Here is a 23,306-nt window from a genome sequence, read left to right as displayed (position 1 = left end):
CAGCTCGGTGCAGTGTGAACGGTCTGCTCCACACCCCGAGCTCAGGGAGCGGGTTAACGGACCCCAGGGGAGGCTGCGAGATTCTCAGCAGCTCAGCTCTGCTCGGTGCTGTGTGAATGGGCTGCTCCACACCCCGAGCTCAGGGAGCGGGTTAACGGACCCCAGGGGAGGCTGCGAGATTCTCAGCTCAGCTCTGCTCGGTGCTGTGTGAATGGGCTGCTCCACACCCCGAGCTCAGGGAGTGGGTGAATGGACCCCGGGGGAGGCTGCGAGATTCTCAGCAGCTCAGCTCTGCTTGGTGCTGTGTTAATGGGCTGCTTCACACCCCGAGCTCAGGGAGCGGGTTAATGGACCCCGGGGTAGGCTGCGAGATTCTCAGCTCAGCTCTGCTCGGTGCTGTGTGAACGGGCTGCTCCACACCCTGAGCTCAGGGAGCGGGTTAATGGACCCCGGGGGAGGCTGCGAGATTCTCAGCTCAGCTCAGCTCTGCTTGGTGCTGTGTGAACGGGCTGCTCCACACCCCGAGCTCAGGGAGCGGGTTAATGGACCCCGGGGGAGGCTGCGAGATTCTCAGCTCAGCTCTGCTCCATGCTGTGTGAACGGGCTGCTCCACACCCTGAGCTCAGGGAGTGGGTTAATGGACCCCGGGGGAGGCTGCGAGATTCTCAGCTCAGCTCTGCTCGGTGCTGTGTGAACGGGCTGCTCCACACCCCGAGCTCAGGGAGCAGGTTAATGAACCCCGGGGGAGGCTGCGAGATTCTCAGCTCAGCTCTGCTCGGTGCTGTGTGAACGGGCTGCTCCACACCCCGAGCTCAGGGAGCGGGTTAATGGACCCCGGGGGAGGCTGTGAGATTCTCAGCTCAGCTCTGCTCGGTGCTGTGTGAACGGGCTGCTCCACACCCCGAGCTCAGGGAGCGGGTTAATGAACCCCGGGGGAGGCTGCGAGATTCTCAGCTCAGCTCTGCTCCATGCTGTGTGAACAGGCTGCTCCACACCCTGGCTGCTTGCGGAGAATGCCAGTGCAGAGGGCTCAGTGCAGAAAGCCCAGGGTTGAAGACCCAGAGGAGAGTGTCCTAGGCGGGAGGCCCAGCACGGAGGACCCCAGGCGGGGGGCTCAGGGTGGAAGACCCAGAGGAGAGTGTCCTAGGCGGGAGGCCCAGCACGGAGGACCCCAGGTGGGAGGCCCAGCCCGGAGGACCCCAGGCGGGGGACCAAGGGCAGAACGGCTGGTTGACAGAAGCGGAGTCGGGAGATGCTGTGGGTGAGCATGCTGCACGGTTTCCAAAGTTGAAGAACGGTCTCCGGCCTGAATGAGTTCCAGCGGCCCCACCTGTGCTCCGTTTGGTGGCAGCTGTGAGGCTTTATTTCGGTGATGGGATCGGGTTTGTGTCACCATTTTGGTGGAGGAAAGACAGACTGTTTCCATCTGTAGTATGGAGCTTGAGCGGCCATAAGATGGGAAAAGAGAACGGAATAAAAGTGAAAAAGGAAAATAAAAGGAAGATAAAAGGCAAAACAAAGTAATATCGGCAAGGAATAATGAATGTCTTGATGGCTGGGTCCTGTGAGAGTTAACAGCAAGAAGAAGGAAATTTGAGTAGTCGTTTTCTTCTTTTACGGGATTTGAGAAAGTGGTTGGCTTCTTTTCTGTTGAAAAATTGAAGATTGTGGACAAGGATCATGACATTATATGGTTCAATAACATCAAGTGAAAACGAGGAGTTATTAGAGTGCCAATAGGACTGGCGTAGAACTGATATTTACTTGTTCTGTTGAGGAAGTTTCGGGTTCTGGTTAAAAGTAGTTTACTTGAAGTTTTAATTGATTTCTGATATGGTTATGGGACTTTGTATATCGTGGTGTTATTTAGTGTTAAAGCCTTCCTTAATCGAACAAACGAAGGCTCAAGTGAACGCATGCATGCGGACACAAATAATACGCACGTACGCACACACAATGGAACTTACGTTCAACCGAATGAGGGGTCCTCGCTCCCCAGGATGAAAGTGGGCATCCTATTGGGTGAGCGTGAGGCCTGTCTGGATGGATGAACGAACGCACGCCTGCGCACAGGTAGACAAATGACACGCATGCAGACCTGCACAATGGAATTTACGCTTGAGCGAACGAACGAACGGAGGAATGAATGACCGAATGATTGAGCGATGCCAGTAGGACTTTCTTTTCTTGGTTTATTAAATAGTGGCAGTTTGTACTGTAAATATTATTGATGTACCTGTAAAAATGTATTATTGTATTTATATTATTGACCATCAAGCTGATTTTTGAGGCTTTATCCTTTTTATTGTGGTCAATGAATGTAACGGATTTACTATGTAATTGATGAGTTATATAAGTACTGTTGTACTTGAATGTAAAAAAAAGGACAACAGGTAATACCAAGCAAAAACGAAGAGTTACTAGATTGCCAATAGGACTGGCATAAAATTGTTTTTCACTATGGGTACCTGTACTGTTAATATTATTGGTTTATCTGTAAAATTTACCACTGCATTTATACTGTTAACCCTAAAGCTGTTTTTAAGGCTTTGTTTTATTGCGGCTAATGAATGTAATGGATTTATTATGTCATTGATGAGTTGTAACAAGTACCACCATATTTAAATAAATATGTTTGATTAAAGAAAAGATGAACCCCGGGGGGACACGGGCTGCACACACCCGGGGTGGGCCTCAGGCCCCATTATTAAAACACTCAACATTATCCGCTTCACACACACCCGGGGTGGGCCTCAGGCCCCGAACAAGAGCCTCCGGAAAGATCGCAACAAACTTCCTTTAACTCCAACCCTCTGATTTCTGTTTTCTAGCCAGCTTTCCATCCATTCTGCTGCCTGACCTTTCACTCCACACAGCCTGACCTTGGTCATCTTGTCGATCTTACAAACTGTTTATGGATCGCAAGCTGGTTACAAAACAGAAAACAGAGAGTAGGGGTTGGGAGTAGCTACTCAGACTGGCAAAAGGTTGGAAGTGGTGTTCCACAGGGATCAGTGTTGGGATCGCTGTTGTTCATAAACGATTTGGACTCGGGAATCAGAAGAACAATTTCAAAGATTGTCGATAACACCAAAAAAGGTAGAGTTAATACTGAGGAAGACAAAATGCAAGAAGCCATTAATAAATTTCAGCATGGGGATGTAATTGGCAAATGAATTTCACGATAGATCAGTGTGAGGTGGTGTGTTAATGAATTTCACTATAGATCAGTGTGAGGTGGTGTGTTAATGAATTTCACTGCAGATCAGTGTGAGGTGGTGTGTTAATGAATTTCACTATAGATCAGTGTGAGGTGGTGTGTTAATGAATTTCACTATAGATCAGTGTGAGGCGGTGTTTTAATGAATTTCACTGTAGATCAGTGTGAGGTGGTGTTTTAATGAATTTCACTATAGATCAGTGTGAGGTGGTGTGTGAGGAAATCTACATGATATAAGGGGTTAATTTCAAGTGCTTGCTGGGTAAAAGTTTTCAGACTTGACACAGGTAAAGAGTCGATGTGTAACTAGAGCTATTGCATGAACCTGGATTACAGCCAAGAACAGATGTCTGCCCACCTAATAAGAATGTAGAAGTGAAACAATGGGTTCCGTTTGATTTACCCAGTGACCTGATAACTTGCGACCGTAAGCAAACCTAGCCTCCCAATACATGATTAAGATTAAAGAGGACCTCCGGTTACACGATTCATGCCCTGTTATAGATTAACGGTTGACTTATGTGTCCAGAATCCTTCTGTCAATATGTCATAAGACCTGATGATTAATCTAAAATGTATCCTGATAGAGGAACAAAGGAATGTCAATCAAACTTGTTTGTTACACTGTATAAATATGGAACGCTTATGCTGTATCATTGGAATAGTAGCCTCACCCCTTGAGTAGAGCTGCTGATTCCCCTTGCAAGAGAAATAAAAGGCCTGTCCGTCTGACGAATCCAAGAGTGTATTGAGTCATTACCCAGAGCTAAGAAAAAAGGCACTTCTACAATTTGGAGGTTCCACCGAGATGGCTTGCTGTACCAATTGGTGAGTTAACAGACGCCGAGTACGTTGCTTGGTTAGGAAAAATCCCATCGGCCGAAGGTGGTGTTTTGCCACATTTTTGGGACTTTTCCTGCCAGAAGCATAGCTGCGCATAGTCTGTTTATTCCATTGGACAGTACTGCCATCGGGTAATTGACTCACAAGGTTCGGAGGTTAAACTGCCGTTGTGACTGCTTCCCTTTCAGAAATGGAACAGAGGATCAGCCATGAGGCGCTGACGCCCCGCGAACAGGATCATGCAGAAAAGGACTGTATAAAGGTACCAGAGAGAGAAGGTTAAGTCAGGAATTTGATTAACTAAGGAGCTAGCGATTTACTGGAAATTGAACTAGCAAGGTTCCATAAAGGGAGTAGGGTAGAAGGAGAGAGAGTGGGTGAAGTTAGTTGGGACAAATTGAAGGCCCTTTTTGCTAAAAAATTTGGCTAAAGGGAGTAAGGTAGAGGGAAGAAGAGTGGGCGATTGTCTGAAACACAGTGTCAATGTTTAATGTTTATGAGAGTGAGTATTTAACTACTTGTTATTATCAATCAACTTTGTCCAGTAAGGCTGCATAGGTTGGGGATTTAGTAACACTTTGGTTGTTGTTTAACAAGTGTATTGTTTATTGTTTATTGTCATATGTATTAATGTTTAGTCATGTCTGATCTGTAGAGGCGTCCCACGCAGATCATAGAGTGTTACGGAATTGTTGTATGTTTTAACTAAAATATTTAAGCTGAAAAAAAAACTGCAGAAGGGGTTGGAAAAGACCCAAGCCGGGGAAGTGAGTCCCGCGGCGGACTGTATTGTTGAGAAAATAGTGATGTCTTTTACATGATCCACTAAGCTATTGTGGATTCAGTATTTTCCCCAGTTAGAAATACCTTCCACGAGGGTTGAGAACACTCGAGTTTTAAAGCATAAGGATATGTCTTAATGTGTTGTAAATATTTTTTAAAAAAACCTTGCTGCAGTCAGTTGACTAAATTCAGTCGGGAAGTGCTGAGTTTCAGTCGCCTAGCCTCAGGCCGGTTATTAAGAGGGCAAATGCCCCACGTGAAGGCCGGGACCATAAAGTAGGCGCCGAAACTCTAAAGGCACTCGGAGTGACAAATGGTCAAGGACTTTGTGACACTGATTTGAAGTAAAGACCAAGAAGATTGGATGTGACTGTAATTTTGATACGTATGTATAGTTTATTAATCTGATCTGTAGGGGCGTACAACGCAGATCACGGATTGTCACGGGAGTTTAGATTGTTTTAAGTGAACCATTTAAGCTGCTAAAATGGGTGCTAGCACCAGTAAGCCACCCGGGAAAGGCACGCCAGCAGCCTTTATGTTAAAGAACTGTGGTCAATCATCCATTGATCACCTACCAAATTGGTGCAAATGGACTGTAAATAAGACTAGACCCTTTCCCTCAGATGATTCATTTAACATAGAAATAATTACTTGCCTCGAGGAATGTTTAACGGACAAGAGAGAAATAGAGAACAGCCAGATAAAAAGACTGCCTCTATGTTTGTTGAGTCAGAAAAAAAAAAGATTACCCCGAAGAAATACCTTTCTCCTCTATTATGGTAGGATAACAAGGTAACTATAGAAGGATGAATAGAGGGGAATATAGAGGAAGACGTAGTAGAGTAAGAGGGTATGGACGATCTGGTAATTGTTACAATTGCGGACAACCCGGACATTGGGCAAACCAATGCCCTGCGAAAAATCGTCAGAACCAAACCTCCAATAATGGACCTCCGTTAGAGAATAAAGGTCCTAATTTCACTGTCCATAACCCTTTTTCGGACCAGTCAGGAGGTTACCCTACAAACGGACAGGGATTTAGGAGAAATAGAGATCAGAATTACTGACTGACACCAGCAGCCCCAGGCGCCACAGACCACCAAATGCCCGTTGTTTCTTTAAATTCACGCAGCGAACCTGAAATTAAAATGCAAATAGCTGGGAGACCTATGTCATTTTAGTAGATACAGGAGCAACCTTTTCGGTGTTAGGGAAAGGATATTCTGAAGGAATGCCTATTAATGGGAAAAAGACCCCGATAGCTGGATTGGCTGGAATACTACAACGCTTGAATCAATCGACTCCCCTCACAGTAAAAGTAGAAGAATTTGAGGAAGAACACTCCTTTCTGTTATCAGGAGATGTCTCTATGAATTTATGTGGAAGAGACTTGCTGTGCAAAATGAATGCTACAATCATTTGCTCCCCATCAGGAGTAACGGTAGAAATCCAAGTAGATAAGGCATATGCGTACCCAGTAACAGAAATAAAACACCCTGTTCTTTACACATGGGAAATTGCCGACCCAAGTTTGAGTCCCAAACTTGTCAGTCTGTTAGGAGCATGGGGATTCGTTACAAGCTCCATAAAACAATACCAGGAATCCCTGAAATTAGGGAAATGGCATTCAAAATTGCACTGCACGGCCTGCTATGACATAACAGGATAAGATTAGCAGCCGTTTTTAAATTTAAAATACCTCCTAACTATTAGACTGCACAGCCCTATAAAGTTACAATTAATCCAGCTGCACCATTACCCAAAAGGTCACAGTATCCATTGTCAGAGAAAGCAGAAAAAGGAATTGAGCCAGTGATGGAATCATTGTTAAAACAGGGAGTTAACGCCGGATAGAATAAAGGTCGTTTGCAACACATCATTGCCAAAAACTAAAAGAGAAATGAAGCATTTTCTAGGAATGACTGGCTATTGTAGACAATGGATATTGAACTATTCAGAAATAACCAGACCACTATTGGACATGAGCATGACAAATTTGGAAAATTCGCGGTTACCTGACTTCCTCGGGAACCCAGATTAAAAATGCACAAGAAGTGCAAAATCTTTTACTAGCTATTCAGAGACGTAAACAGATTGCAATTATTAAGTGCCAAGCGCACACGGGGCATTTGGACAAGGTTGCGCTTGGAAACGCTGCTGCAGATAGCGCTGCTAAGTCAGTAGCTATATCAAGTACTGAACGACAAGTTTCAGCCTTCCCTGTTAGGGAAAAGCCAGAGATACCGCAGCCCCCATCCTTAGATGATGTGCTGACCCATCAAGATAGGGCCAGTTCTGATGAAGTAAAGGAATGGGTTGTTAATCATTGTTTTAAAAAACACTGACGGCTTATGGGTTCATCATGACGGCCGCATGGTGGCACCCAAATCATTACTATCACCAATTGCCCGATGTGTTCATAAATTCACCCATGCGGGCAAAGGGGGGATGGCGGACTATATCCTCAAGACCTGGTATGCACCAGGAATCTCAAAGTTGGCAAAACAAATATGTGAAAATTGTACTATCTGCCAGACCATGAATGCAGGGAAAATAAAGAAGGTACAGCCTGCATCCCACCCAAACCCCATGGGCCCTTTTGTACACTTGCAAATGGATTTTATTGAACTGTGTGTATGAGCTTTAAATATGTATTAGTTATTGTTGATATGTTTTCAAGATGGATTGAAGCATTTCCTTGTAGAAAGACTGACGCCACTACTGTTGCTAAATGTTTATTGAAGGACACTGTACCTCGCTTTGGGATACCAGCAAAACTGTCAAGTGACAATGGGTCCCATTTTACGGGAACATTGATTAAGGAACTATGCAAAGCCTTACAGGTTAACCAGCACCTCCATTGCAGTTATCATCCACAGTCGGCTGGACTAGTGGAAAGATAATAACGGGATGCTGAAAAACAAGCTTGCAAAACTGTGTAAAGAAACTGCACTTAAATGGGTTGATTTGTTACCCATAGCTTTAATGACAATGCAGTCTGCTACCAACAGAACTACAGGATTGTCGCCACACGAGATCGTCATGGGAAGACCACAAAGATTGCCCTTTTCGGCACCTTTAACAGCTAAACAAATGGACAGTCATAAAATGGAAGAAGATATGTTGAGTTATTGCATTGCACTAACCAAATGCATTTCTAGTTTCCATCAACAGGTGAAGGAAGCCCAGGTCGATCCCGCTGAAGGAAAGTGCCATACTTTCGAGCCAGGAGATAGCATCTACATAAAAATCTTCAAGTGAAAGAATGGCCTTCAACCCAGATTTGAGGGACCCTTCCAAGTACTCCTGACCACAAACACTGCTGTAAAAGTAAAGGAGCGACCAACATGGATACATGCGTCCCATTGTAAGAAGGCATCAGTTGAAGATGATACACTGCCAAGATGAACTGGATTTGGACTCTAATAAGACTGTTCCCTTTGTTAACGATAATTGAAACTGCCATATTGATTTACCCAGATCCCCTGAAGGGCAAACCATGCATAGAAGAATGTGTACTTTTAAACAGTGATTTCTTTTATATTATATGCTATAACGAGACTATGAAGGTTCAGCTTCAGGATCACACTATGCAGGTACCCCCATATCAACCCCTGAGTCTTAGGATTAGGCAGAATAAGATAGTAGAAGAAGATAGTGGACAGAAGCTTGATAAGCTATGGGTTATATGCCCCGATACTGTGTCACCAAGTGAAAGAATTGCGAATGAAGGAGTTATCTGTAGTGGTAATCCAAAGGGAGGACTGGCCCTGATGGCCAGGCCAATGTTTTGTAACAATCCAGTTACAGAGCCCTTTATTTCAACATTAGCCACTCAGAAAAGAAAACTTAATAAGACAGATCCAGAACAACTAGAAGATGAGTGGAAGGGAGCAGGATATAACCTAACGCAATTTGAAGGATGGTTTCATCCCCAATATGATAATCGAAGGAATCCAGAGAGTCTATTAGTGACATCAATGGGAACTGTAAATAAAACAAAAGGAGAAGTCTGTCTGGTAAACGACAATGGAGAAGGATTGATGGTTGGATGGAGTGAGTGCAAATGTAACTACACTTTGACTAAAACTACTACTAAACCACCGGGTGCAGCCGAATGGCCCTATTGGGGATGGTGGAACCTGTCCACAGTACAAAATTTGACTAGTAAAAAAATCTGGAAAGGAGAACAAGGAATAGGAATGATGCACCAGATATGGAACAAATTTGAAGCCTATAATAACACCTATTTCATCTGTGGGCATAGAGCATACCCTTGGTTACCACAAAATTTAACTGGGTCATGTTACTTGGGATATGTAGTGCCCTATATACATCATATTTCATCTTTGGATAGCCACCCTGGGACACGAGCAAAACGAGCCATTACAGAAACTGAAAGGTTCTTTGCTATAGCATTTCCCTGGTATGGAACAGAGAAGCTAGCAAGAGAATCTATAAACATGGCAGCAGTGTTGGAACAAATAGCCAATGATACTGCTGATGCTCTTAGTGATGTAAACGCAGAAATGGTGGCTTTGCGCATTGTTGCTTTACAAAACCGCATGGCTCTGGACTATTTGTTGGCAAAAGAAGGGGGCACATGTGCAATCATAAAAACCGAATGTTGCACCTATATTCCAGATAGTTCAGAAAATATCACCAACCTGGTAAACCACATAAAAGGAGGCCGTAAAGAAACTACGTCAACCTGAACAGTGGTCCATGTGGGATTGGATTTCAGGATGGGGAGGAGCATTAGGAAAGCAAATTTTGGAAGTCTTAATTGCAATTGTGATGATTATAATTTTAATTAGTTTATTGATTGGTTGTTTAAAATTATTGTGTACAAAAGTCCTTTCCTCATTAACATCAACTCCCCCAGTACCCATGATGTCTGAATATGAGGATATTAAGGGTGAAACCTTTGATGTGGAATTTCTTAAACTTAGCAAAATAGATTGTCCTTAGAAAGGACAAAAGGGGGGAATGAGGAAATCTACATGATATAAGGGGTTAATTTCAAGTGCTTGCTGGGTAAAAGTTTTCAGACTTGACACAGGTAAAGAGTCGATGTGTAACTAGAGCTATTGCACGAACCTGGATTACAGCCAAGAACAGATGTCTGCACACCTAATAAGAATGTAGAAGTGAAACAATGGGTTCTGTTTGATTTACCCAGTGACCTGATAACTTGCGACCGTAAGCAAACCTAGCCTCCCAATACATGATTAAGATTAAAGAGGACCTCCGGTTACACGATTCATGCCCTGTTATAGATTAACGGTTGACTTATGTGTCCAGAATCCTTCTGTCAATATGTCATAAGACCTGCTGATTAATCTAAAATGTATCCTGATAGAGGAACAAAGGAATGTCAATCAAACTTGTTTGTTACACTGTATAAATATGGAACACTTACGCTGTATCATTGGAATAGTAGCCTCACCCCTTGAGTAGAGGTGCTGATTCCCCTTGCAAGCGAAATAAAAGGCCTGTCCGTCTGACGAATCCAAGAGTGTATTGAGTCATTACCCAGAGCTAAGAAAAAAGGCACTTCTACATGTGTTAATGAATTTCACTGCAGATCAGTGTGAGGTGGTGTGTTAATGAATTTCACTGCAGATCAGTGTGAGGTGGTGTGTTAATGAATTTCACGATAGATTCAATTTCAATTTTATTTTTTATTTGTCACATAACCAAATACAACAAGTGAAATCCAGTCAGTGAAATGCTTTTTTCTTAATGAGCCGAGCGCACCAAGCAGCAAATGACACTTAGCTGCCTGGTACGCAAGTAGCCCGCAAGGACGGCAGCCATCTTCATCGGCGCCATCACAATAGAGTCCGCTCTCGCCTCGCTCCGCTTTTCCCGCACTCCTGCCCAACAATCTTCAGCCGCCGTGGTATCGACATCCCGGGGCCTGCTTCTCCCTGGCTGTCCTTCCACGATCAGTGTGAGGTGGTGTGTTAATGAATTTCACGATAGATCAGTGTGAGGTGGTGTGTTAATGAATTTCACTATAGATCAGTGTGAGGTGGTGTGTTAATGAATATCATTATAGATCAGAGTGAGGCGGTGTGTTAATGAATTTCACTGTAGATCAGTGTGAGGTGCTGTGTTAATGAATTTCACTATAGATCAACGTGAGGTGGTGTGTTAATGAAATTCTCTATAGATCAGTGTGAGGTGGTGTATTAATTAATTTCACTATAGATAAGTGTGAGGTGGTGTGTTAATGAATTTCACTGTAGATCAGTGTGAGGTGGTGTGTTAATGAATTTCACTGTAGATCAGTGTGAGGTGGTGTGTTAATAAATTTCACTGTAGGTCAGTGTGAGGTGGTGTGTTTTGGTGGGAATAATAAGGAGGCCACACACTACTTGGACAAGGGGGTGAAATTGGGTTGCTTTGTGCCTTCCGCGATATTTAGCGGGAGGTTAGCGGCGGCGGTAGCGCCCCGCGGCACTGCACTCCCGGCAATGACGCCATCGCCATGCGCAGCACCCCGGCTGCAACCTTGGGTTGCGACCCCATACCTATTGGCGGACGATATGCTCGACAAGGTCAGGCAGGGGTCGTTCCTGCAGCCGCAGCGGCGCCACTTAAAGGGCAGGTGTCGGGCGGCAACTTTTTATTTCGGCCGACTGCCAGCTCCCGCCCCCTTCCCCTTCTTCGGGGTGTCGGCCGCGATCGCTCAGCCCGGCGCTCCTCTTGATCCGACACCCCGCTCCCCGTTGGTCCAGCAGGGCCCCGATGTGAGCAGTGCTAGGCTCCTCCCCTTTAATCAGGGAGGGAGGTCTGCTATGGCGCGAAGCTATGTGCCAACGGGCGTGGCGCTGTTGCACGAAGCGCCCTGAAATTCACTGGTGGCACCTCAAGGGAGGGGACCGCTTCCAGGAGCACCCCGCCTCCTGCTTGGGGCGCTACTGCTGAATTTAATGCACAGGGGCTCTAACTTTTTCGGGGGGCTAAAATTAGCCCTGGTGAATTTAGCGACCCAAAGGGGGCGCCACTGAATTTTTCCCCCAAGAGTCTAAATGGGCTGATGGAGCAGAGGGATCCAGGGCTACAGATACACAAATCACTAAAAGTAGTGACACAGGTTAATAAGGCCATTAAAAAAAAGCACTGGGGTACATTCCTAAAGGAGCCTTCTGTTCCGTGCCTAGGAGCTCTGAACCATGGCAGAGACGTTTCTCACACGCCTCGAGATTAACCCGCACGGCAACTTTGCTGTCAGTGAAGAGAGATGAGAAGGACCAAAGTGCCGTTTGCCCCTCTCAGTGTGGCCCTGAAGGACTGTGTCCAGGCTGGAGTTCTGTTCCCGCCGTACGATCCTCCCCCAGTTTGTCCTTTCTGAGCTCCAGCCAGGTGAGGATAAGCACTCAGGTGGGAAAGACAAAAATCTACAATAATGTGTTTAAAACAAAGCTGGTTTATTTGACAGCTATCCAGAATATTAAACTCCAGCCCAGTTATTGGGGTTATTTACATCAGCAGAAACAAACCCCAACTGTCAGAATGAACATGGTTCAGTCCTGGATGTGATTAACAGCAGCAACAACAGAATCCAACCCCTGCAGTCACTTGTGAACTCGCTGGTGTCTCAGCAGGATGGATGACTGATTGAATCCCTTCCCACACACGGAGCAGGTGAACGGCCTCTCCCCAGTGTGAACTCGCTGGTGCCTCAGCAGTTTGGATGATTCAGTGAATCTCTTCCCACACTCAGGGCAGGTGAACGGTCTCTCGCCAGTGTGAGTGCACTGGTGTACAGTGAGCTGAGATGATCGCCTGAACCCAGTCCCGCAGTGCGAGCACCTGAACGGCCTCTTGTCAGTGTGAACATGCTGGTGTCTCAGCAGGTCGGATGACTGAGTGAATCCCTTCCCACACACGGAGCAGGTGAACGGCGTCTCCCCAGTGTGAGTGCGCTGGTGTACAGTGAGCTCAGATGATCGCATGAACCCAGTCCCGCAGTGAGAGCACCTGAACGGTCTCTCCCCAGTGTGAACACGTTGATGGTACGTCAGAACCCAGGAAGTTTTATAGCACTTCCCACAGTCCGAGCATTTAAATGGTCTCTCGTCAGTGTGAACTCGCTGGTGATTCAGCAGGTTGGATGACTCAGTGAATCCCTTCCCACACACGGAGCAGGTGAACGGCCTCTCCCCAGTGTGAAATCGCTGGTGTCTCAGCAGGGTGGATGAATCAGTGAATCCCTTCCTACACTCGGAACAGGTGAACGGCCTCTCCCCGGTGTGAATGCGCTTGTGTCTCGATAGGCTAGATGATTGGCTGAAGCCTCGTCCACACACAGAACACGTGTACGGTTTCTCCCCGCTGTGAACGGTGCTTTTTGCTTCCATGTTCAGAGGCCGGTGATATTCAGATCCGATGAGTCGAGTGACTCTGTCAGATCTTGACGTGGTGTTTGGTTTGAGTTTCCTGTCTGCAAATCCTCCCCTTCCAGTGCCCTGTAAAATTAATTTAAAACAGGGAGCGTAAGAGACAACCCACAAGAAAACAAAGGCAGGTTGTGAAATTGAGCTTAATGAATCTGGTCATTTGTGGGGCCGGCACTAGAAAAAAGTGACCATGAAAGCTGCCGGATTGTCATAAAAACCCCACTGGTTCACTGATGTCCTTCAGGGAAGGGAATCCGCCACCTGGTCTGGGCCTACACAAGACTCTGGCCTCTATGGGAGGAGAGAGAGAGAGAGAGGTGGGTGTGGTAGGGGGAGGGGGGCGAAGGAAAGGAACTTTATACATCTGCAACTCGACCAGAACTTTGATAGAACCTCCAAAACCCGCAACCTCAAGCACCTAGAAGGACAAGGGCAGCTGTTGTATGGGAGCACCATCATCTCCAAGTTCCCCTCCAAGTCACACATCATCCTGACTCAGATATATTCATCGTTGGTGGGTCAAAATCCTGGAACTCCTTACCGAACAACATTGTGGGAATACCTTCACCACACGGACTGCAGTAGTTCAAGAAGGCGACTCACCACCCCCTTCTCAACGGTAAACTGGGGTTTGGCAATATTTGCTGCTCTTGCGAGCTACGCCCACATCCCAAGAATGAATTCAAACAAATCTGAATATGTAAACTGGATTAAAAGCCTGCACAGAAATACTTGTTCCTAAAACAATACTATTTTACATTGTGCTGACAGTGTCTGTGTAACAACCTAATCTCCCCTAGAATCCACCTCCCTTGACAGTCTCACATTGGAAATTGTTGGGTCCTCCTGGGCTCAGAAGTACTGGGGGTTAAACCCAGCAGCTTCTCCTCCATCTCCACTCCAGCTCAAACTGAAACATAGAAGATAGGAGCAGGAGTAGGCCATTCGGCCCCTAGAGCCTGCTCCGCCATTCAATGCGATCATGGCTGATCATCCAAGTTCAGTACCCGGTACCTGCTTTCTCCCCATACCCCTTGATCCCTTTAGCCTTAAGAAATATATCCAACTCCTTCTTGAATATATTTAATGTATTGGCCTCCACTGCCTTCTGTGGTAGAGAATTCCACAGGTTCACCACTCTCTGGGTGAAGAAATTCCTCCTCATTTCTGTCCTAAATGGCCTACCCCTTATCCTTAGACTGTGACCCCTGGTTCTGGACTCCCTGACCATCGGGAACATCCTTCCTGCATCTAGTCTGTCCAGTCCTGTCAGAATTTTATCAGTTTCAATGAGATCCCCTCTCATTCTTCTAAACTCCAGCGAGTACAAGCCCAATCATCCCAACCTCTTCTCATACGTCATTCCTGCCAGCCCAGGTATCAGCCTAGTGAATCTTCGCTGAACTCCTTCCACGGCAAGAACATCCTTCCTCCGATAAGGCGACCAAAACTGCACACAATACTCACGATGTGGTCTCACCAAGGCCCTGTACAACTGCAGCAAGACATCCTTGTTCCTGTACTCGAACCCTCTCGCTACGAAGGCCAACATACCATTTGCCTTCTTAACCGCCTGCTGCACCTGCATGCTTACCTTCAGCGACTGGTGCACAAGGACACCCAGGTCTCGTTGCACTTCTCCTTCTCCCAATCTATTGCCATTCAGATAATAATCTGCCTTCATGTTTTGGCCACCAAAGTGGATAACCTCACATTTATCCACGTTATATTGCATCTGCTATGCTTCTGCCCAATCACCCAACCTGTCCAAATCATCCTGTAGTTTCTCAGCATCCTCCTCACAGCACACACGCCCACCCAGCTATGTGTCGTCTGCAAATTTGGAGATATTACATCTAGTTCCCTTGTCTAGATCATTAATATATATTGTGAATAGCTGGGGTCCAAGGACCGATCCCTGTGGTACCCCACTGGTCACTGCCTGCCACTCAGAATAAGACCCGTTTATTCCAACTGTTTGCTTTCTGTCTGCCAACCAGTTCTCTATCCATGTCAATACCTTGCCCCCAATCCCATGTGCCTTAACTTTACACGCTAATCTCTTATGCGGGACCTTATCGAAAGCCTTCTGAAAGTCCAAATGCACAACATCCACTGGTTCTCCCTTATCTATTTTACTAGTTACATCCTCAACAATGAAGCAACAAAAAGACCTACACTGGCGGCCAGGGACCTACCTTCCGTCAGCCTGCAATAAAACTCTTCCCGACAGCCGCTGACTAATGGCGGCCCCAGCACCCACAATTCCCCGCGCCCCAGAAACCGCTCTATCCAATACGCTGATTTCCCCGCTGAGAGTGCGCATGCTCCCCAGGGCCGCGGGCCATTCTGGGAGCCTGGCTCCTGTCCTTTTCCTGATTCGGACTCGGCGGAACCGGCTGAAGAAACCGGGAAGCGGCGGCTCGGATGGGAGAGGCGCTGCACCCTGGGTTTCCTGGTGCCGGGGCTCTGGCCGCACGTCCGCCGGGCCCAGATGCTCTGATTCTGATTGAGTTTTTTGATGAGGTAACAGAGGGGGTTGATGAGGGCAATGCGGTTAACGTGGTGTACATTTATTTCCAAAAGGCGTTCGACAAGTGCCACATAATAGGCTTGCCAGCAAAGTTGAAGTCCATGGAATAAAAGGGACAGTGGCAGCATGGATACGAAATTGGCAAAGTGACAGGAAACAGAGAGTCGTGGTGAACGGTTGTTTTTCGGAATGGAGGAAGTTATACAGTGGTGTTCCCCAGGGATTGGTACTAGGACCACTGCTTTACTTGATATATATTAATGACTTAGACTTGGGTGTACAGGGCACAATTTCAAAATTTGCAGATGACAGAAAACTTGGAAGTAAAGTTAACAGTGAGGAGGATAGTGATAGATTTCAAGAAGACAGAGACAGGCTGGTGGAATGGGCGGACATGTGGCAGATGAAATTTAACGCAGAAAAGTGCGAAGTGATACATTTTGGTAGGAAGAACCAAGTGAGGCAATATAAACTAAAGGGTACAATTTTAAATGTGTGCATGAACAGAGAGACCTGGGGGTATGTGTGCACAAATCGTTGAAGGTGGCAGGGCAGGTTGAGAAAGTGGCAAAAAAAGCATACGGGATCCTGGGTTTAATAAATAGAGGCACAGAGTCCAAAAGCAAGGAGGTTATGATGAACCTTTATAAAACACTGGTTCGGCCTCAACTGGAGTATTGTGTCCAATTCTGGGCACCGCACTTTAGGAAGGATGTGAAGGCCTTACAGATGATGCAGAAAAGATTTACAAGAATGGTTCCAGGGATAAGGGATGAGGGACTTCAGTTATGTGGATAGACTCGAGAAGCTGGGGTGGTTCTCCTTAGAGCAGAGAAGATTGAGAGGAGATTTGATAGAGGAGTTCAAAATCATGAGGGGTCTGGAGAGAGTAGATAGCGAGAAACTGTTCCCACTGGCGGAAGGGTCAACAAGCAGAGGACACAGATTTAAGGTGATTGGCAGAAGAACCAAAGGCGACATGAGGAAAAACTTTTTTACGCAGCGAGTGGTTAGGATGTGGAATGCACTGCCTGAGAGGAAGGTGGAGGCAGATTCAATCACGGCTTTCCAATGGGAATTGGATTAAGTGCCTGAAGTAAAGAAATTTGTAGGGTTACGGGGAAAGGGCGTGGAGTGGGACTAGCTGAAGTGGTCTTGCAGGGAGCCGGCACGGGCTCGACGGGCTGAATGGCCTCCTTCTGTGCTGTAACCATTCTATGATTCTATAAAATATTACAAAGTTTGTTCTACAGAAGCACGGGGTTTATCTGCTTTTATTGATGAATTTAAAAAGTCTCTATTAAAACCTGAGCCAGTGTGTTGTGAGCCAAAGAGCCTCGTGTCCAATGAGGGGAATAAAGGCCCACAGCCTCCCCTGGCCCCGGGCCCTGAACAAGGGACTGGAGAAACTCGCTGCCCTGCGGATCAGACAATCAGCCGGCGCTAGTCCCGCCCCTCGGGCTCCCCGATTGGTTGGAGGACCCGCCACCGGCTCGCTCCTCCAGCCCCACCCCACTCGCTCCCTATTGGTCGGACGCTCCCGTCAATCACGCCGTGGTCCCAGGTCACGTGTCCCCAAGGAGATCACGTGCTCCATCAAATTGACGCAGCTCAGTCCGGGGCCTTGCGGACTCTCAGGTTTTTCTATTTCTCTTTATTCTCTCCCGATCCACCCCTCCCCCCCCCCACCCCGCGCGATTCTGCACCTAATCGGAGCGGAGGAAACTCACTTTGCATCACCGATCGCGACTCTGGAACCGACACCAAGGCCTTTCCCCGGAATGCCCCGCGCCGACTCCGTCCGGCAGGATCCGAGTGCGCAGGCGCAGCTCCGAGTGGGGGAGGGGGTTGGTGTCCTCTGGGCATGCGCAGTTATTCCCCTTGGTGACCGGGAGGGGTCTTTGTGCTGGACTCGGTCCAAACCGTCGCTCCCTGTGGCATGCGCGGACTATCGTCTGTCAATCAACCATCAGCCAGAAGAGGTCGCTGGTGAGACCAGTGAAGAAAGAAACACTTGCAATTCTATAGCGCCCTTCACCACCACTGGACGTCCCAAAGTGCTTTACAGCCAATGAAGTACTTTTGAAGTGTAGTCACTTTTGTAATGTAGGAAATGCGGCAGTCAAATAACGCACAGCAAGCTCCCACAAACAGCAATGTGATAATGACCAGATAATCTATCTTTTTGTTAACTCTGTTTCTCTCTCTACGGATGTTGCCTGGCCTGCTGAGTGTTTCCGGCATTTCCTGTTGTTATTTCAGATTTCCAGCATCCACAGTATTTTGCTATTATCCTTTTGTTACATTGATTGAGGGATAAACATTGGCTAGGACACCAGGGATATTTCCACTGCTCTTTCCCACATTACAACAGTGACCACACCTCAAAAGTACTTCATTGGCTGTAAAGCACTTCAAGACGTCTGCTGGTCATGAAAGCACTATATAAATGCAAGTCTTTCTTTCTCAAAATAGTGTCATGGGATCTTTTACATCCACCTGAGAGAGCAGACAGGGCCTCAGTTTAATGTCTCATCCGAAAGACGCCACCTCTGACAGTGCCTCAGTACTGCACTGGAGTGTCAGCCTGAATTTTTGTGCTCAAGTCTCTGGAGTGGGACTTGAACCCACAACCTTATGCCTGAGGCAAGAGTGCTACCATAGAGTCATAGATTTATACAGCACAGAAAGGGGCCCTTCGGCCCATCGTGTCCGCGCCGGCCATCAAGCCCTGTCTATTCTAATCCCATTTTCCAGCACTTGGTCCGTAGCCTTGTATGCTATGGCGTTTCAAGTGCTCATCTAAATGCTTCTTGAATGTTGTGAGGATTTAATGCCTCTACCACCCTTTCAGGCAGTGAGTTCCAGATTCCACCCACCCTCTGGGTGAAAAAGCTTTTCCTCAAATCCCCTCTAAACCTTCTGCCCCTTACCTTGAAACTATGCCCCCTGCTTACTGACCCCGCTACTAAGGGGAAAAGTTCCTTTCTATCTACCCTATCTATGCCCCTCATAATTTTGTACACCTCAATCAGGTCCCCCCTCAGCCTTCTCTGCTCTAAGGAAAACAACCCCAGCCTGTCCAGTCTCTCTTCATAGCTGAAACGCTCCAGCCCAGGTAACACCCTGGTGAATCTCCTCTGCACCCTCTCCAATGCAATCACATCTTTCCTATAGTGGGGCAACCAGAACTGCACACAGTATTCCAGCTGTGGCCTAACTAGCGTTTGGTACAGCTCCATCATAACCTCCCTGCTCTTGCCTTCATTAGCCGAGGCATAGAATATAAGTATCCCATATGCCTTCTTAACCACCTTATCTAGCTGTCCTGCTGCCCTCAGGGATCTATGTACATGCACACCAAGGTCCCTCTGATCCTCTGTCCTTCCTAGGGTTCTACCATTCATTGTGTATTCCCTTGTTAGTCCTCCCAAAATGCATCACCTCACACTTTTCAGGGTTAAAATCCATTTGCCACTGTGCTGCCCATCTAAGCAAATCGTCTATATTCTCCTGTAGCCTGAGGCATCCCTCCTCGCTATTTACCACTCCACCCATTTTCGTGTCATCTGCGAACTTACTGATCATACCTCCTACATTCATATCTAAATCATTAATGTACACTACAAACAGCAAAGGACCCAGACCCTGTGGTACACCACAGGACACAGGCTTCCAGTCACAAAAACAACCTTCGCCCATCACCCTTTGCCTCCTGCCACTAAGCCAATTTTGGATCCAATGTGCAAAATTGCCCTGGATCCCATGGGCTCTTACCTTCTTGACCAGTCTCCCATGTGGGACTTTGTCAAAAGCCTTACTGAAGTCCATGTAGACTACATCAACTGGACTGCCCTCATCCACACACCTAGTCACCCCCATCGAAAAATTCAATCAAATCGGTTAGACATGATCTCCCCCTGACAAAGCCATGCTGACTATCCTTCATTAATCCTTGCCTCTCCAAGTGGAGACTAATTCTGTCACTCAGAATTTTTTCCAAAAATTTCCCTACTACTGATGTTCGGCTCACTGGCCTGTAATTCCCTGGTTTATCCCTACTGCTACCCTTCTTGAATAATGGTACTACGGTAGCTGTTCTCCAGTCCTCTGGCACCTCCCCTGTGGCCAGAGAGGTTCTGAAAATTTGTGTCCGAGCCCCTGCAATCTCCTCCCTTGCCTCACACAGCAGGCTGGGATACATCTCGTCTGGGCCTGGGAGTTTATCCACTTTTAAGCCCACTAAAACCACTAGTACCTCCTCCCTCTCAATACTAATTTGTTCAAGTATATCAGAATCCCCCTGCCTGATTTCTATGCCTGCATCGTCCTTCTCCATCGTGAACACAGATGCAAAATATTAATTTAAAACCTCACCTACATCTTCTGGCTCTACACACAGATTGCCACTTTCGTCCCTAATGGGCTCTACTCTTTCCCTGGTTATCCTCTTGCCCTTAATATACTAATAAAACACCTTGGGATTTTCCTTTATTTTGCCTGCCAGTGTTTTTTCATGACCCCTCTTCGTTCTCCTAATTTCTTTTTTTAAGAACCCCCCTGCACTTTCTATGCTCCTCTAGGGCTTCCACTGTTTTTAGTCCTTTGTATCTGCCAAAAACCTCCCTTTTTTTCCTAAACCATTCTTGTATGTCCCTTGGCATCCAGGGTTCCCTGGGCTTGTTGGTCCCACCCTTGACCTTTACGGGAACACGTTAGCTTTGTACTCTCTCTATTTCCTTTCTGAAAGATTCCCACTGCTCTGATGTGGATTTTCCTACAAGTAGCTGATCCCAGTCCACTTTGGCCAGATCCTGCCTTATCATATTAAAATCGGCCTTCCCCCAATTTAGACCCTTTATTTCCGGTCCATCTTTGTCCTTTTCCATAACTACTTTAAATCTCACCGAATTATGGTCACTGTCACCAAAATGTTCTCCTACTAACCCTTCTATCTCTTGCCCTGCTACATTCCCTCGAATTAGGTCCAGTACCGCCCCCTCTCTTGTAGGACTTTCTACATGTTGGCTGAAAAAGCTCTCCTGGATGCACTTTAAGAATTCCACACCCTCTAAGCCTTTCACACTCTGACTATCCCAGTTAATATTGGGGAAGTTGAAATCCCCAACAATTATTACCCTCTCATTTCTACACTTCCCTGAGATTTGCCTACATATCTGTTCCTCTATCGCCCCCTTACTGTTTGGGGGCCTATAGTACACTCCCAGCAAAGTGCTTGCCCCCTTTTTGTTTTTAAGTTCTACGCATATGACCTCATTAGCGGAACCTGCTAAGGTATCATCCCTCCTTACAGCAGAAATTGACTCCTTGATTAATATTACTAACCTGATTTTTGGTCAACTCTTGGAGTATTCACATTTAATAAATCTCTGGGAGAAGGAGTCGCTTCACTTGTACTTGTTCCTGGGGCCTGATCACCTTCCCCAGGAGCAGGGCCTTGACCCTGACTTTGTTCACTAGTACTGGTTCCAGGGGCCTGATCACCTTCCCCAGGAGCAGGGTCTTGACCCTGACATTGTTCACTTGCACTGGTTCCTGGGGCATGATCACCTTCCCCAGGAGCAGGGCCTTGATTCTGGGGGTGCTTTATTGCACCGCTTGGTTTACTTGAGAAGAGCCCCATCAGGGCGAGTGCGGGAGGGTCAGGGGGCGAGTGCGGGAGGGTCAGGGGGCGAGTGCGGGAGGGTCAGGGGGCGAGTGCGTGAGGGTCAGGGGGCGAGTGCGGGAGGGTCAGGGGGCGAGTGCGGGAGGGTCAGGGGGTGAGCGCGGGAGGGCCAGGGGGCGAGCGCGGGAGGGTCAGGGGGCGAGCGCGGGTGCGTCCATCTCCAGGACCAGTGTGTATCTGAGTCAATGGGACTCTCTCTGACCTTTCTCCCCAGTCCATCTCCAGGACCAGTGTGTATCTGAGTCAATGGGACTCTCTCTGACCTTTCTCCCCGGTCCATCTCCAGGACCAGTGTGTATCTGAGTCAATGGGACTCTCTCTGACCTTTCTCCCCAGTCCATCTTCAGGACCAGTGTGTATCTGAGTCAATGGGACTCTCTCTGACCTTTCTCCCTAGTCCATCTCCAGGACCAGTGTGCATCTGAGTCATAGAAACATAGAAGATAGGAGCAGGAGTGGGCCATTCCGCCCTTCGAGCCTGCTCCGCCATTCAATGAGATCATGGCTGATCATCCAAATTCAGTACCCTGTCCCTGCCTTCTCCCCATATCCCTTGATCCCTTTAGCCATAAGAAATATATCCAACTATTTCTTGAATATATTTAATGAACTGGCCTCCACCGCCCACTGCGGCAGAGAATTCCACAGGTTCACCACTCTCTGGGTGAAGAAATTCCTCCTCATTTCAGTCCTAAATGGCTTACCCCTTATCCTTAGACTATGACCCCTGGTTCTGGACTCCCCGGCCATCAGAAACATCCTTCCTGCATCTAGTCTGTCCAGGCCTGACAGAATTTTATAGGTTTCAATGAGATCCCCTCTCAATCTTCTAAACTCCAGTGAGTATAAGCCCAATCGACACAATCTCTCCTCATACGTCATTCCTGCCATCCCAGGTATCAGCCTGGTGAATCTTCGCTGCACTCCTTCCATGGCAATAACGTCCTTCCTCAGGTAAGGCGACCAAAACTGCACACAATACTCAAGGTGCGGTCTCACCAAGGCCCTGTACAACTGTAGCAAGACATCCTTGTTCCTGTACTCGAACCCTCTTGCTACGAAGGCCAACATACCATTTGCCTTCTTAACCGCCTGCTGCACCTGCATGCTTACCTTCAGCGAGTGGTGCACAAGAACACCCAGGTCTCTTTGCACTTCCCCTTCTCCCAATCTATTGCCATTCAAATAATAATCTGCCTTCCTGTTTTTGCCACCAAAGTGGATAACCTCACATTTGTCCACATTATAGTGCATTTGCCATGTTTCTGCCCAATCAGCCAACCTGTCCAAATCGGACTGGAGTTTCACGACATCCTCCTCACAGCTTACCCTCCCACCCAGCTTTGTGTCGTCTGCAAATTTGGAGATATTACATCCAATTCCCTCATCCAGATCATTAATATATATTGTGAACAGCTGGGGTCCTAGGACCGATCCTTGCGGTACCCCACTAGTCACTGCCTGCCACTCGGAAAACGACCCGTTTATTCCAACTCTTCGCCTTCTGTCCGCCAACCATTTCTCGATCCAAGTCAATACCTTGCCCCCAATCCCATGTGCCTTAATTTTGCACGCTAATCTCTTATGTGGGACCTTATCGAAAGCCTTTTGAAAGTCCAAATACACCACATCCACTGGTTCTCCCTTACCTATTTTACCAGTTACATCCTGAAAAAATTCCAGTAGATTAGTCAAGCATGATTTACCTTCAGTAAATCCATGTTGACTTTGTCCGATCCTGTCACTGCTTTTCAAGTGCATCTATTACATCTTTTATAATAGACTCTAGCATTTTCCCCACTGCCGATGTCAGGCTTACCGGTCTAT

At 47.0% G+C, this 23,306-nt stretch overlaps 1 pseudogene; it reads right to left on the bottom strand.

Moving 5' to 3' along the window:
* LOC147091639 (uncharacterized) overlaps nucleotides 1–13,434 on the bottom strand; it is a 52,609-nt pseudogene extending 39,175 nt beyond the window's left edge.
* Between the last annotated feature and the right edge of the window lie 9,872 nt (nucleotides 13,435–23,306).

This window comes from Somniosus microcephalus, unplaced genomic scaffold, assembly GCF_052327205.1.
Source record: "Somniosus microcephalus isolate GS21.2 unplaced genomic scaffold, FLI_Smic_1.0 unresolved_chr3, whole genome shotgun sequence".
NCBI lineage: Eukaryota > Metazoa > Chordata > Chondrichthyes > Squaliformes > Somniosidae > Somniosus > Somniosus microcephalus.
The sequence above is the reverse complement of the archived record's forward strand: the minus strand, read 5'-3'. Positions and strand labels throughout refer to the sequence as shown.